The sequence below is a fragment of the Micromys minutus genome (genome assembly GCF_963924665.1).
Source record: "Micromys minutus genome assembly, chromosome: X".
NCBI lineage: Eukaryota > Metazoa > Chordata > Mammalia > Rodentia > Muridae > Micromys > Micromys minutus.
In genome coordinates, this window is record NC_137970.1 from 17,977,035 (window position 1) to 17,994,533 (window position 17,499).

Genomic DNA, 17,499 nt, shown 5'->3' on the forward strand with positions numbered 1-17,499 from the left:
AGAGGAAGGGAACTAAGAGGAAGGGGGTGGGAAAGAGAATGAGGGGTTCAGGATCAGGTGTGGGGAAGAATAGCAAAGATGGCTAGATGGAAATGAAAATGACTGGAAAGCTTCAACTGATGAAGGTAAGGAGGTGGGGAGACATCTCCAGAATGAGGCAGGGAGCTGGGATAAGGGAGGTGCCCAAGAATCAATGGGGCTGACCTTAGCTATGACTCACAACATTGAGGATATGGCCACCTCCTGTAGCCAGAGAGGAACCCCAGTGGCTCGATAGTTACAACACACCCACAAAACTTTCAACCCAAAATTTATCCTGTCTACAAAAAATGCAAGCATAGAGGATGGAGCAGAGACTAAGAGAAGGGCTGACCAATACTGGCCCAACTAGAGACCCATCTCATGGGCAAGAACCAATCCTTAACACTATACACTGTTATGTATGCTTGCAGATAGGAGCAAGTTATTTAATGAGAGACTCCACCCAGCAGCTGACTTAGATGCAAATACCCACAGCCAAACAGTGGACAGAGCTTGGAAATTCTTATGAAAGAATAGGAGGAAGGATAGCAGGCCCCAAAGGGAATAAGAACTCTACAGGAAGACAAACAGAGTCAACTAACCTGCACCCTTGGGGCTCTCAGAGTCTGAACCACCAACCAAAGAATATAGACTAGACCTAGGCCTCCCTGCACACGTGTAGCAGATGTGCAGCTTGTGAGTCCTGAACAACTGGAGCAGGGTCTATCCTAAAAGCTGTTGCCTGTCAGTAGACTATGTCTTCTAGCTGGGCTGCCTTGTCTGGACTCAGTGGGAGAAGGAACCTAGCTAGCTCACAGACACTTCAAGAGTGGGGGGGGGGTGGAGTGGGAGGGATAATAGGGGTTGCACTTGTTCAGAGGAGAAGGGGAGGGGAGATGGAGAAAGAATTGTGGGAGGGGGTGACTGGAAGAAAGGCAGTGAGGAGGATGTAAAGTGAATAAGTAAAAAGTAAATTATTATTTTTTAATTGGCTTCATTAATACTCCAGGAAATTTCTAGAATACAGTGAAATAAAATCTATTTGCAAAGGTGCATAGACTCCAAGGCCAGAAGGAAAAAACAATGAGTTCCTAGGATGTACCACTAAAGCAAGGGCAATTTGCAAAGAACAGGGCTTTGTCCAAGAGGCAGGGAGTTGTTTGGAGGCAATCTTGAAGTTGGTAACTTAATCTCCAGTTCCAAGACAGCAACTTAAAAAAAAAAAAAAAAAAAAAAAAAGCCTCCATACTAGAAAGAGGTTCTGCAGTGGGAATTTTTTTTTACTATGTGCAAAGGGAAGGTGCATAGAGGCCTACTGTATCAGGAAATAATGCTATCTAAGGGCCGCAGAAGTGTATAATAAGCATTGACATCAGAGCAAAGTCCATCTTTTCTGAGAATTTCTGCTGTCAGCCAATTAAATAAAAATGAAAAGGCTAACCTGAGAGGACAGACCATACCCGGAACTCACACCTGCCTAAGTAGCTAAGCAGTCTACACTGATAACAAAAGCTTCCCATAGAGAGTCCCTACCACATCTGAAAAATGTTGCTCCTCCTGCTCCTCGTAGTATAGTATTGGCAAATTCCAAGTCTGTGGAATGTAGTTCTCTGCTGGACAAGGGATGCAACCGCTGAGGCAGAATGGGACAGCTGATAAGTAGGACCTACTGGCCAGGAGACCACGTGAGATGTGTGCCAGTCCCTGGAAATACTCCTCCCACTCTGCCCAGCCTTTGAGATTTACTATCATGTGACTGCACTCACTGTCTTCCTTGTAGCCTTCATCTCCTCTAACCCTAAATGCCCACCTCACAGCCCAGGACAAAAAACAGGCAGCCAATGGAGCCTTTCCTCCTGGGGACCCCACTTATTCCCCTCCAAAATCTCCTACTGGTGATCATGCCCAGAGCATGCTACTGTCCAGGCAAGCACCCCTACTTACAGCTTTGCTTCTAGACAAGAATAAGAAAATAATAAGGCTTTCTTAATTATTTTAATTCAATCCTCACAGAAGTCACGGGTGGCAAATAATAAAGCACAAATTTACTTAAGGGGGTCTTACACAGTAAGTACTGTGAGCAAATGAGGCCTCATGAAGGGTAGATTTTGGCCTAGGTTCAAGAGACCATCCTTTCTAGTCCGAGCTCCATCAGTCTCCTCTTTTCCTGAAAAACAAATAGCCCAACAAACAAAACTCCTTTTGTTCTCTGGCTGTTTCTCCAGTGACTGGGAGAGGGTGCACCTTCATGAAGATAAGTAGAGGGGGAGGGGAGATGGGAAAGGGGGAGTAACATTTGAAATGTAAATACAGAGAGTATCCAATAAAATAATTAAAATAATAAAAAAACAGGATAGCAACAACTAGGTAGGGAAATATAAGAGAAGAACCCCTTTCATCTACAGTGCCTCCTCATCTCACCAGACACCCTTTCCCAAGAAAGTTTCTTGCACTTAAACTGTTTGAAATCTACTGGTATCACAATCTCTCTAGGCTTTCCTCCCACTGCCTCAAACAGAAAAGACAATGGACAAAAGAAAGAAAATGAGTAAAATTAACCATCCCTAGGAGTGCATGTAGTACACCCAGAAGTAACCACTATGCCAAGGTCTGTAATACTGTAAGCTGCAAACCATGCATAAACTTAACCAAGAGATATGAAAAAAAAATCATCTTTTTTTTCAAGGTAGTGTATCTTTGCTACCTTCTTAGACTCCCTACATCATATCTGCATTAATCACTGAAAACCAAATCTCTACAGAGTTGGGTCCTGTTCCTTAATGTGAATGTGTGTAGCATATCTTTTCTAAACAACACAAGACGAATTTCCCTACGTTCAATTATCTGCATCATAGATTATAGAATGTTGTAACAGAATTCTTTGTCTGCCATTTTGAAGATGTAAGGAAATTTTTGCTCTCCCTAACTGTGCACTTCCAGAGCTGGTGGCCTTATGTGGCTAAGACTGAGTATATACTCTTCTAACATTCAAAGCCCACAAGCTTACTGATGTAATAAAAACAGCAGAACACATGGTCAGGAGTGGGACCTCTCTTATAATATGACCAGTGGGTCCCAAGAAGGGGACCTATGTGTTCTATCCCCTGTAGTCTTAGTGTGGTAAGATTGTTCAGAAATATCCAGCTCAAGGAACTGTAACATGAAAAGGGGGGGAGGGGGGAGATTCACATTAACCTGTTTCTTTAACTGAGAGATACCAAGGAGAACCCTGAGATGGGCCAACAATAGAGCTGAACCATGGTGGCAGTTTACATAGGGCAGGGAGTCAAGTATGCAACCACGACCTTTGAACTTTCTAAGATCATAAATTTGCACATGGAAATATCTGGAGTGCATGGCTGACAGACATTCCTTGAGAAATTTTTGGTTGTTTTACTGTTTATTCATTCATTGTTTGTTGTCGACCCCCCACCCCTTTTTGGCATAATTGAGTACTCAGCCCACAGATTTAATTGTACTGTGCAACTACAAAGCCACTTCTAGCCTCAATGTATTCCTTCTAAAATTAATATCACACATGAAATCTTAAAACTTCATTTTCACAGAATATATAATAATATTCAAGGCTTAAATGTATGAAAAGGCACCGAGTCATAAATAACTTAAAAGACATTTTTAAAACTGAAGACAACAAATTCAAATCGCAACATAGTAACATTTTGAAGGTTAACAGTAATCTCGGTACACAATGGTGCAGATACTGGCAAGGTTTTTGGTCAAAGGAGTTTTGCAGTATCTGTCCATTTGGCAGAAAGCCACAGAAGACACACTGTTTAAAATGAGGGCAATGATGTCCTAACAATGTTTGTCATAGCATTATTTTTTCTTTGTCAGAAACAATGAAGGAACTGTTATGTTATAGGAGATAGATATGATAGACTTGGGAAATTTGAATTTTAAGAAAATATAGATGGTAGGATGGGGTGGCAAAGACATTTAATCCCATCACTCAAGAGGCAGAGGTAGGCAGATCTCTGAGTTCAAAGCCAGCCTGGTCTACAAAGTGAGTTCCAGTATAGCCAAGGCTACACAGAGAAACCCTGTCTCAAAAAAAGTAGAAAGAAAATGTGCTAATTACCTAAAAGGAAAACACTACTTAATAATCTAATATTGAACAGTATAGTATATTACCACAATTATGGAAAAATGAATGCAATATGCAAAACACATTAAGAAAGAATTACAGTTTTTCATTTATTCTCTTCCATACATTCCAAAGTGACTACAACAGAAATGAATTAGAAAGTCAGGATGATGACACACTTCTCTGATCCCAGAACATGGAAGGCTGAGCAGAAGACTAGAAACAGACTGAACCCCACAAGCATATACTATTTCAAAAATAACCAACAAAACAAGCAAATAAAAGACACTGCCATTTCATCACATGGGATTAATGATAAATTAATAGTGAATATATGGAATAAATTTCTTCAGCAGGTTTTATAAACTCCCACACCTACTGGACAGGATCAAAGAAGCAGTCAGCCTTCTCCATGGGGACAATGAAGTAAAACTGCCAGATGACAGAGAAAGCAAGTAGAGTTCCTGTGGGTCTTCTGTCAATGCTGACATTCCTTTTAAGGTGGAAATGGTAGAAGTTATGGTTAGTGGAGCTACCACTCCCAGCCACACCTTGTATTCATCTCTTCCTTTGATAACATCATCACTGCTTACCCACCCCCTCAGTCCCAAAGGAAGATAACTGCTTCCACAACTACCAGCTCTGCCCTCATGGGTGAAGGTTAAATTTATGTGCATGTATGGGCAGCTTTAATGAATCAGAATCTGTGGGACCCAGTCCTTCTAGGGAGAATATAAAAATCATGTAATTGTGCTAAACTACCACAAGGAACAGACATGTATTGGCGTCCTAGAGGGTAGTGAGTTTAACAAGTAGTTAGGAGACTATTCAAACATGTAGTCATTTAGAATTTTTATTTGAGGTTTTCAAAGCATTTTGATCCAGACTTCCATGGAATAGTGGAAAAATAAAAGGAGGAAGCTAAAACTGAGCAGCAGGGAAAGGAAGATTAGATGGGACTGTCAGCTCTGCACAGAAGAATAAAATGGTGGAACGTAGGCTTCAATGCTAGGAGGGAGGCAGCAGTATTTCAGTGGTAGTGAGTATGCCTGAAGCTTCAAGCTCTAAGTTCTCCCCAGGAGAGAAGTGGGGGGTAGGGTAGTAATAATAATTATATATCTGGAACCCATAACCATAATTTAAAAGGATAACACCTATAATATATGTGTCACTGTGGGGTTAATTTCTACATCTGCAACATTAAATCAATTTTTCAGAATTTATACATGTTGGCAAGTGAACAGAAAACAAAGTTCACATAGAATGGGAATTAATTTCATGCAAAATGTTATAAAATACAATATGAGTATAAAATAAAGTCTGTATTTATGTATAATATTGTCAAAGGCAAATATAATTAATATAAAAAAGTTTGAACTTGTGAAGCCAATAAATCTGCTTCTAGAAATATGAGAATGGATGAAAATATTCTTTGTAATTTACAGAAGAAGTATCTTTGAAGAATGTATTAAGATTTTCCCCCTTGACTCAGTTCACTCAAAATTACATAGTGCTTTTTCTACTGGGAAGTAGGAATGAAAACCTCATGAGATTACATTTAAGGAGATTTCATCATACCCAGACTCAAGTAAATAAATAAATAAATAAATAAATAAATAAATAAATAAAATGCTGGTTTAAAAATCTCTCCCTACTATGATGCATGTCAAGGCAAATAGTAGAGACAGCAATAAGGTGAGACCCAGTAGTGAGGACTCAAACTAAGAACCTGTTGCGCTTTTTATGCAGGCTAGCAACACTGAAGCACATATTAAAGGCATCGCCCTTCACATCTGTGGCACCTCTGGCACACAGGCATGGAATTGCATTCTACATTATACATGCTTTTGTAGAACACATTTTTGTGCTAAATACAAGAACAAAAGACACTCTGGGAAGGAATGTAACCCTGGAAACAAAGGTGGTTTGAAATCCCAGTAAGATATTTATTACATAGCTTAAATGGAAAGAAAAGCCATGTAGGAAAACTGCTTAAGCACTACAGGATATTATGAAATGTCACATTGTATTTGTAAACAAAAATTGCTCTGCCAAAATCAAACACTAATTCTTATACACAACAAACATATCTATTCAGAACACGCTGCTAGCCACTTTATGTGCTCAAAAATTGATGGTGAGTAAAAAAGAAACAAACTAGCACAGATCTTATCCTTAGCAACAGTTTTTATAATATTTGATATTGAGATGGGGGCTGTGGGTTGTTTGTAGTTTTAATAAGTTATTAAATAATTTTGTCACACTGAAGAAAATGTTCAGGTGACAATGTGACTCAGCAATTACACATGTCAATGGAATTTTGTCTTATTTTCTAAATAAGTTTTTAAGATGCTAAAGTAAAGGTATAAATATGCATCCCAGTATGTTTAAAAAACCCGTATGGATTAGAAAAACCTCCGAGGCAATTACCATAAAAAATTCAATTAATGGTGACCACTGGGTGATGGGACTGTAGGAAAAGAACTGCTTTCATTAACACTTTACAGAAAATATCCAGACGGAAGTGAAACAAAGTCTATACTGAAAGAACACATTGATAAAGGTCAACAAATCCCAGGGAAAGCAGGGGATAGAATAATAAGGCTTTTCAGAGAAGCTAAAATACAAGTAGCTGTAGTGTCTAGGCTGCCCCAAAACAGTAAAGCCAACTTGAAAAATAAAGGGATTTGTTCTAAGTCTGTGAATATCAACAAGGTAAACTCTAGAATTTATTAACTCAACTGCCAGTTCCAGACAGGCAGAAATCCTACTGGAGAGAAGGAAGGGGAGGGGAGGAGAAAGGGTAAGAAGAGAAGGGAAGAAGGAAAGGGGAAAAAAGCCTCTTTAGTTTAAAAAGACTCACAGTATTTTTTCAAACACACAGGGCAGAAGAGAAGGGGCTGTATGGCACAGTACGGCCACCTAAGACTTTAAAAAAACAGACAGGCACCCACATCGGAGGATCGTCCATCTTCGGAGGATCATCCATCTTTTCCGCTGCTTTTCTGCCCACAGCCCATAAGATGAAGGCAGGGAAAGACAGGTGAAATGAACAACACACAACGCACTCAAACCTGAGCAAGGGGACTGGAGAACCATTCAAACAAAGGAAGCCTCTTTTAAGTCCCGCCCGCGGAACCATGGCAACAGCAACAGGAAGTCCCTACCACATTGGAATGATGAACTCTTCTTAGGGAAGGATTGGCTGGTTCAGAGTCTGCACGCATATGCTGGGGAGGTTGTTGCCAGTCTGGCTCGAGTCTTCTGCACTTTCCTCCCAATGCTGTAGTTGCCTGTTGCCTAAGAGACGCGGTTGGTGATGTCCAGAACCTGTTCCCGACAGCCCCCTGCGTCTCACGCTCAAGACGCGTACAAGGACATGCTCCTCCCACTCACCCCAGCCTCGAACCCACTTCTGACGCACTCAGTATCCTCTCGGCCCTCTTATCTGAATCTAACTACTCACAGCAGTATTCACAACGCCAAACAAGCCGCCACTGGAGCCTCTCATCCTTTGGGGCTCTCCCCACCCGCAGTCACACCTGAGCAGCAGGGAAGAGCAGGGAAGAGCCTGCCAATAGTGGATAGGCCCCCTCCCTGTATCTGAGCTCCCAGAGGCAATGACAAGAAATATCGTAAAAGCCTTCTAAATTATTTTAGCTCTATCGTAACATAACCGAAAAAAATATTTTGTAACAAAAACAGGTTCCATTTTTAACTGATTCTACTTTTAATTTATTGCATATTTTACGTATTTACATTTCAAATGTTATCCCCTTTCCACCCTCTTCCATTCCTCCTCCCCCTCCCCCTGCTTCTATGAAGATGTTCCCACTCCACAACCTGTTTAATGACACTTAGGTTTGCCATTAAAAAAAAAAAAGACAGACAAACCCACAGTTTTTTACTTTTCCTAGGGTTTCATGGGATCCAAGCTTGGGCCAGTGTCTACAAGAATGTCCCTTCCATCTTAGCTCCACTGGAGTATAGATAGTCCCTTTATTTTGAGGCACAGGGATGAGAAATGCGGGTTTTACTATTTGCTCCCTCCATGCACTGCACTCCCCGCCACACCACAGGTTCCTTCCACTTAGATTTTAAAATCCACTGGTCTACATGATTTCTAAGCTTTTCTTTCTATTCACTATCCTAGACAGGCAAAAAAAATAATTTGAGAATTTGGATATTACAAGAATGAATAAAGTCTACCATCCTGAAGAGTACCAGCCATCCAAACCTCTAAGCTTAGGGTCACAAGACTGATATGCCTATAGAGTATCTGAAGAAAACTCTTCACTTTTAAGGTTTTTTTAGTGCCATGCTGTGTCCTACCTAGACAGTATAGAGGTACATAGACTATAACAGCACTGAAAACTACTAAATGCCATAGATATTTGAGTCCTCCCATTTCAGGTGAGGGTTTTTTTTTTTTTTTGTTTTTTTTTTTTTTTTTTTTTTTTTTTTTTTTAAACAGGCTAACTTGTAAGGTGCTTGGGGAAACCTTTACTTCTAAAGTCATATAGTAAAGTAGCACAGGCCTGGACAGACCACCTATCCTCAATAGGCCAATTAAACAAGGTAACAGTAAACAGTGGAAAGATTTGGTTACTGCAGCCAGAGGGCAGAGGAGCACAGAACTCCAGTGATCTGTCCCCAAGCCCATCTTCCAGTGCAAGGAAGTGACATTAAGGTTAAAACACAGGGCAAAAAGTATGCCTAACTAAGCTGTCATAGTCACTGTATGGCCCTAGCCATCAGTTTAGGCTCTTACAAGGTAGTCTGACAAGTCATCAGAACTGTGGGAACTCTCTGTTCTCCTTCTCGCTGGCACAGAGCTTCAGTATATTTAGATCCCCCAGAATGAGATTCCTGGGGGGATTCCAATTTGTTCAACAGTTAGCCAAAGGGAGCAAATGTTTAGTATCTCCTTAAGATATCTTCATTCCTACCTGGACATTTCCACAAGGAAATATCAGACTGCGTAGTCAGGAATTGAACTTGGTGTTTCCCAGAAGAAAAGTATATGTGATCTCTTCTTGTCTGTAATCTTAGTGTGGGAGGATTCTTCAAATGTATCCAAGGCAAGGTATCACAATGTAAAAAATAAACAAGTGACTCAAGTTCAAGATTTTTTTGTGAAGCTGGGTCTCAAGTGGTCCATGCTGACCTCCTACTAGCTACATAATTGAGGCTACCTAGAATTCCTAATCCCCCTGCCTCTACCTCCTAAATGCTAGGATTACAGCAGGTCCAGCAGTCACTCAAATGTAAATTGCCTATTCAACTGATATTCACAAAGATAACAAGGAGGCTAGAGGCAAGATAGTAGTTCATCTAGGGCAGGGAATGAAGTCTGTGATTCTACTGGGAACCATCCCAGGTTTCCAAATGTGTTTTTTGAGTTTCTGAGAGCTGTTTTCCACTACCTTTTAAATATTTACTTATGAGAATATTTTCCCTTTTTGTCATTACTTTTTGCCGAGCTGGGGATTGAACCCAAAATCATGTAGTGCTAAGCAAATGCTCTAACACTGAATTTATAATCCTGATGACAAAATACTCATTTTAAGTTAACAGTATCTTATATGATATCTTGTATGTTCACTTTTTATTTAAAAAAAAAAACATGTGAAAACAGATGTATAGGTCTTAAATATATGAAAATGTAAACCTTTGATATTATTTATAGCCAAGTCTCAATTTAGTAATATTTAAAAGGGTAGCAATAATGTCAGGGTACAGTAATACCGACTCTTGGTGAACGTTCTCAAGGGAATTTTGCAAAGTGTATCTCATTCTCAGCAGGAGCCAAGATATTCTAAAAAGAAACACTTGTGCCCCAGCCTTGGGTTATCAGACTATTGAGACAATGGACGCTAAGAAATGGGAATCTACCCCAAGAATCTCATTCTGGGAGGGGAAAGGCTGAGCCCGGGTGTAGGCCAGAGACTTTGCACACTGCTGACCTTGCAGGCCTGACAAGGATGTGTCAATGATGAGTAAGGTCACAATTGAGCAGGACCGCTTAGTCATACAGAAGTCTTGCCCTCTACTGAATCCTAAACCAGGTGTCAGGACCTCCAAAATGGTGATTCTTTATTTGTTCCTCTTTCCAATGTCGCTTATTGATGAAAGAAGGATGACCAAACCTATCTTAGGGCTGGAGAACCAGGCTGCTGTAACCCAGCAACTCCCAGAAAGTGTCAACTTGTAGAACTCAACATGAGAATTCTCATCTCCAGTGTGGATAAGAATTTATTAACAATATTTGTTGTAGAATAATAGAAATAATATCTTCCCAGTGGGAAACCACTGTGCACACTTCACAATTAAAGAGATTAATGAAGAAAAAGCTCTTTGTGGTACCTGTCTACCTCTGGCTAATACTCAGAGGATCTGGCCAAAATTTGGTTTTGTTTTTTGTATGTTTGTTTGGTTGGCTGGGGTTTTGTTGTTGTTGTTGTTGTTTTCGTTGTTGTTTTGAATAGTTGTTAGCCAGGTTCATCTTGCCCACCTGGCAGAATTGTGCTTTTCCTGATGAGAGCATAGGGAACATAATGGCAGAGTGGGACCTAATGGTAGTTGTAACCCTGCAATGCCCCCTTAGAGACAAGTCCTTTTTCATAGGTGGTTCTAAGTCAGGGTTGTCCCCTTTTGTTATAGGAATGGAGTCTAATTGGAAGTCAGTCATGGTGAATGGATATTAGCAGAAACTGTCCCAGCATCCTGAAACTTCAATAGTGGTGTAGAATCTTCTTTCTCAGTTTCCATCAAGTCATGCTAATACACTAGTTATCTTCCAGTTTCATTGGAAAGCAGCACTCACTTAGTTAAATTCTCTTTTGTGCCATTTAATACTTTGTAAGCAAGCTCACTAGAAAACCCTTTATAGCATCAATTTTTACCACTTTTCTCCGACATCAGTTGCATTGTATTTTTTTTCTATGTCAGAAACATTTTAAGTATTTTATAAAGTATAAATGTCAAAGTATTGGATTCTGGGTTTAAACAAAATATACTAATTGTCTAATAATTGACTAAACAACTTCAAAATTCAGTATGGAGCAATATATATTATCTCAACTACAAAAAATGAATATGATATACAAAACATGTTGGAAGTATAAAACCTATTACAAGGGATTTGTGTGAGCAGCTGGGTCATGGATATTCTTTAACCTTCTATCTTGTCTGTGTACTCCAAAATGACAAGAGATATCACCTGTTAGGCTAAATATGACAGTGCAAGCTCGAAATTATAGTTCAAGAGAGACTATCAGGAAAATGAGAGTTCTAAGACAACTTGGCTGAATAGCTAGACATCTCAAAATTATATACCAAAAATATATAAAATGCCATTTTAGAGTAAAGAATTAATGATGGAGTGAAGGTACAAGGAAAAATGGCTTTGTAAACTTCTACAATCCAATGAAGGGACTCGAGAGAGCAGTTAGGCCTCTTCATGATGACAATGAAGTAAGGTTGTCAATGGGCATATAAAACAAGTATAATTTATTCTGGTCTTCGCTGCAAAACCGATAACCCCTTTAAAGTGGAAATAATTGAATAATAGTTGGTGAAGCCACAACTCCCATTGTTAATGAATACAAAAGGGTTTACAATGGCTAAAATAAGCAAAGCCAAAACATAAGACTGAAGAAAGATTTATTACCTACAACATGAAAGGAGAGCACAGGGCTATTCTTAAAGGGAATTTTATTCAAGAATTCTACACATATTCATATGGGGTGGGACCATTTACTTAAAGTCATTAGAGCACATGTCTAAAGAGATTAAAGTGATGAGCAGGAATGCTTCTCTCTGGGCAGGCTCAGCTTATACTATTAAGTTCTAGCTGAAAGAACACCTTGAAAGAACATGTCTCACTTAGAGGCTAGTACTATCAGCTCTCTCTCTCCCTCTCTCCTCTCTCTCTCCCTCTCTCTCCTCTCTCTCCCTCCTCTCTCTCTCCCTCTCTCTCCTCTCTCTCCATCTCTCTCCTCTCTCCCTCTCTTTCCTCTCTCCTCTCTCTCCTCTCTCTCTCCCCCTCTCCCCCCCCCTCTCAGTACAGAATCTCTTTCTTGCTCTCACCATCCCACCACCAGCAACTCTTGGTCCTTCCACCCAATCTGATGAAAAGAACAATTTGCATAGCTGTCACTATGCCTTCCTCATGGATGAAGTTTAAAATAATGTGCATGTTCAAGGAGTTTACTAAATCAGAATATGTGGAGTCCAACATTTCTACTGAGATTATAGGACAGGGTCTAACTGGGCTACATTACCACAAGTTTAAAGATTATAAGGAAGAAAAATAGACATTAGGACTCTAGGGCAAGCCAGGTGGTGGTAGTGGTGCATGCCTTTAATTCAAGCACTCAGGAGGCAGAGGCAGGGAGATTTCTGTGAGTTTGACATCAGCCTGGTCTATACAGCCAGTTCCAGAACAGCGAAGCCTACACAAAGAAACCTTGTCCTATAAAAACGAAACAAAAGTGGGGGGGGGGGGAGTCCAAAGCTAGAGAGATAGCTGGGTGGTTAAAAGTACTCACTGCTTTTCCAGAAGACAGTCTCAGTACCCCGAACCAACATCACATGCCCCACAACTGCCTGTACCTCCAGTTCTAAGAGATCCAATACCATCTTCTGACTACTTCCAGGGGAAATGCATGCACATGGCGCACAGACATGCAGGTACACACATATATGCATAAATAATAATCATTTTTAAAGTCCTGTAAGTGTCTTCACAGGTAGCAAGTCTAGGAAAATATCTGGGAGTTTGAAAGAAATCACAAACATGGGTTTTGTTTAGGTAATCCAGGAAAACAATACAGCACACTGAGAAACAGGATAAATAGGGGTAAAATCCAGTGACAGAAAAGGTAGATTAGGATGACATTTTTTAAAAAAGAATTACTTATTTATTAAGTATGAGTACATTGTAGCTGTCTTCAGACACACCAGAAGAGGGCATCAGATCTTATTACAGATGGCTGTGAGCCACCATGTGGTTGCTGGGAATTGAACTCAGGAGCTCTGGAAGAATAGTCAGTGTTCTTAATCTCTAAGCCAGCTCTCCAGCTCAGGGATGACATTTTTAGCATGAAGGCTTGGGAAAACAAAAAGGACACAGCAGTAGAATGCTTACTTAACATTCTCCATGAACTGTGTTTCATGGGCAGCAGAAACTGTCATAAACCTAGCTACAGAAATATGAAAATTTATATTCAGCCTTAAACTTAAAGCTCAATTAAAGAGCAAAACTCAATGATAATAGTTATAATGTTTGTGATGCCTGGGGTTCATTTCTATATCTGTAGCTATTATCTAACACTATGATATTTTAAAGTCAATAAATGATAGTAAGGATATTAAAATACAATAATTTTTATATAATGGGAATTACCTCTCCTTCAGTATAAAACTAAGGTATACAGAGTCTCTGCTCTTAATACAGCAAGTCTGCTTCAAGAAATATATCATAAACAATTTATTATAGTGAAAATCTTTACATACAAAATGTTCTTTATTTTACAGAAAGAGTATCTTTGAGAAATGTATAAATGTGCTTTTCTGACTCACATTTCTTTCATGGATTCCTACAAATGACATTTTTCTTTTTCTATTAGAAAGCAAAAATTAGAAGCTTACCATATACAGTATGTCTGAGCTATTGTATTTAGAGAGTATATTTGGGGCTGAGGACCTTTTAGCCCAGTTAGCAGGATACTTGCCTGACATACACAAAGCCCTAGGCTTGATTTTTAACCACACATAAACTCAGTATGTAGAGTCACAGCTGTTACCCCAGTATTTAAGAGGTGGAAACCAGAAGATCAGCTCATTCTCAACTACAGCTAGCTTGGGCTACATGAGACTATCCTCTTTTCTTTTTAAGGTACATGTTATCATAGTGTCAATATTTTCTTTAAAGGTCTACCCCACATTTTCAGAAATGAGAAATAATAACATGACATGTAACACTGGCAAGACACAGGCTAAGTGCCTGTTGGGCCATTACGTAAGCCATCACTTCCTCAAGTAGGTACTAATACCATCTAGTGGTGAATTGTACTTGTGAGAAACATGCCATGCAGATGTAGATGGAGCCAATCATCAAGAGTATTCAAACACTGCAAGTAAAACAGTATTTACCCATGTCCCTGATCTCTTACACTCTATATTGAACATGGCATTGCAAGATGCTTTCCTGTTGCTAAATACCCAGGTAAAGAATTTTACTTTTAAACTTATAAAGATTCATCTGTATGTGTGGGAACATTTTGCCTGAATGTATGTCTATGTACCATGTGCCTGCCTGATGCCCATGGAGGTCAAAAGAGAGCAAGGGAATTGGAACCCCTGAAATTAAGAGTTATAGATGGTTGTGGGCCACCATGTAGGTGCTAGAACTTGAACCTGGGTCATCAACAAAATCAACAAGTGCTTTTAAACACGGAGCCATCTCTCCAACCACAAAAAACTTATTTTAATTATAATAATACATTCAGAGCTCAGAACAAAGTGTTAAGTGAAAAGAAAGCCATGGTTAGTTCAAACACTGTAGAGCACTATGAAATATATTTATAAAGAAATTGTTTTTAAAAGCTGGCATGACAGCTCAGCAGTTAAGAGAAAGTAAAGTTCTTGTCAAGGGCCCAAGTTTAGTTCCAAACACCCATGTTTGGTGGCTCACAATAACAGCCTGTTACTCCAGCCCCAAGGGATTGATGGGATGCCTCTGTGGACACTGTACTTATGTGCACACACATACATATGCACTCATACATGTATGCAATCGTGTATGTACATACACACACAATTAAAAATAAACCTTTAAAATGTAGTTTTTAAAAAATTACTCTAAAAAATCATCACTTATATACATACTGAACATAATATGCATATTGAAAGCATATTATGAAAACACTTCTGGGCACTTTTTGGTGCACTAAGGAAAAAATATGGTGAAAAGAAAGCGAACTAATAGAACCATGTCCTTAGGAACAATGTTTTATGTAAAAAAAAATGTTCACCAGCTTTTCAAATGATTATGTGGTCAAGGTGGTTCATATTAAACATGAGACTGGGTAATTAATACATGGGTCAGGTCCCAACCCCAAATAGCAGTTTAGCTCAGCTCAGTTTAAGCTAGACTCTTACTCAGTAAACATTCAGCATTCTTCAGAAACCCTGTAACGTGGGTTCCTTGTTAATGCTAGGAAACACCATTACTTTCTTACCTGCTCCTATAGCTCCACAACCTCTGAAAAGAGGAATCTACTTCTCTATTAACTCAGCCTCCAACAGACCAGAGCCCCAAGCTACTTCCCTGGCTGTTTCAGCTAACCTGTCCTCTTCCCAAACAACATAACCCCTTATACCTGGCAGGTCTCACCCACCATTTTTGCTCTCTTCTCTGCTCCCATACCCTGGCTATTGCCTGCATGTCCTCTCTCCCCTCCCCCTCCCTCTCTGATCTATAATTAAAAAATAAAACTCTTCTTCCAACCACTTACAACATGTAAATGAGGTTTACTGTGATAATCGTGTGCGTGTGCGTGTGTGTGTGTGTGTGTGTGTGTGAAGTGTGTCTGCAGACTCACTGATTGACAGGAACTGCAGAGAACAGTGAGGATAGAAAGGCTGCAGGTCCAGAGTTTAATGATCTTACCTTGAGCTAGTTCTAGCCCTACAGAAGTATAGCCATTCCTTGCCCGCCTCTATATTGGAACATCCTGTGACTAATAGTAACCTTTTGGAATCTATTCATTTAGATCACTAGCTTCCACCAATGTAAAAGCTCAGACAGCATACCTAGTTCTTTGATGTATCCTCCAATATATTTTAAACTTGCTTTATTCTCTAAAACTATAAAACTTCATGAAACCGCTTCCACGTTGGAACATGGCATTTGGAATAACCTAAATCTGTGTTGCTAGGCTATGGTCAGTCAAAATAGCTCCAGAATACACTATCTCTTATCTTCTTTAAGAAGACAGCTGTGGTTATTGAGCTGGCAGGTGTGTTTGTAAAAAGATGTTAAAAGCATCAAAGCAGATAGGTATAAATATCCATATGCTTTAAATGTACCTTTATGGAGGAGAAAACCTACAAAGCAATTACCATTAAATATAGATAGTGATAAGTACAGGGCAGAGACTAGTATTGTTTTCATTACATTTTACAGAAATTTCTAGACTGAGATGAAACTGAGTCTTTATTGCAAGAATGTTAACAGGCCCCAGGACAAGTAAGGGAAACAATGACCAGACCTTTCAGAGAAGAATAAATACTGAGAAGCCTAATGCCTAGAAATATCCCACAGGAGAAATAGCAATTTAAAAAGTAAAGCATTCTAAGTCCACAGACCCTGGATTGTAAGGAGGGAACATCTAGAATGCAGCAATCAATGGCACCATCCCAGCAGGCAAAAACTCCAACATCTCCGTTTTTTTCAAACACAAAGGGTGGGTGAAGCTATGCACGGGGTCACATTCTAGGGCAATACTGCCACCTAATGGTCATAGAAACCGACTCACATACTTCAGAAGTATCTTCCAGCTTAGATCACTGCTAGAAAAAATGGTGGAATGGCCAAAACCATTACAAAATGCATTTATATTTTCCCAAGTGGACCCAGAAAGTTCCTGATTCACCTCATCAGAACTCAGCTGTTCCTATCCAAAAATTAACAGGCCTTGAGCCTATGCAGAAATAGCTAGTAAGGTCTCTTCAACTCTCCTTCTTGGGGCCCATAAGACATACACCTTCCCAATGTGCAGTTCCTGGTAGGCTGATCTCCAGGAACATCTGGCTCACCCACCAACATATACAGTCCTTTGGACAGGCCTCCCATTCAAGCCAGCCTTGGAGTCCATTCCTCAGGAAGAGCACTCTTTCAATACTCACCCTAACTACCCACCACAGAGCCAAGGACACAGAGCAGAAGGCCACTGGACCCTCCTCCTCAAGAACCTTCTGGCTTCTGTTTAATATACCTGCCCTTTGGCATGTCCCAGGCATCAGGAAAGACTGTGTCTTTGTCGCTGTCAGTAATAGACAGGTGTCCTAGACAAAGATAACAAACTGTAATCTTTTAAAATTATTTAGGTTTATTCCCACATAACTGAAAAGGAAATCATATTTACTGTAACAAAACAAGATTTCACTTTAAACACTATCATAAGTAGACATGATTTTTGGAAAGGCAGTTTTAGACCCAATTTCCTTTCTGTCCCATCTGTCTGTCTTTCTCTAGGCCAGTTTCCCCTCAGTTTTAAAAAGGGGAACAAACTGAAGTGATCAGCCTGCAGGGGGAGCTGGTAATACACACCATGGACTGAAGAAGGCACTTGTCTCAAAGGAAC

The 17,499-nt window shown here is 39.8% G+C and overlaps 1 protein-coding gene across 6 annotated transcripts in view; it reads right to left on the reverse strand.

Annotated features, from left to right (window-relative positions):
* Window positions 1-17,499, reverse strand: part of LOC308414308 (protein FAM156A/FAM156B-like) — a 115,079-nt gene that overhangs the window by 47,507 nt on the left and 50,073 nt on the right. The window contains exon 1 of one of the 6 annotated variants that reach the window (XM_080909534.1): window positions 17,042-17,180. The exons of the other annotated variants lie outside the window; for them this stretch is intronic. The gene's annotated coding sequence lies outside the window, so the exon portion shown is untranslated. Of the gene's footprint in view, window positions 1-17,041; window positions 17,181-17,499 lie in introns of those variants that run through there. 6 annotated transcript variants of the gene reach the window in all.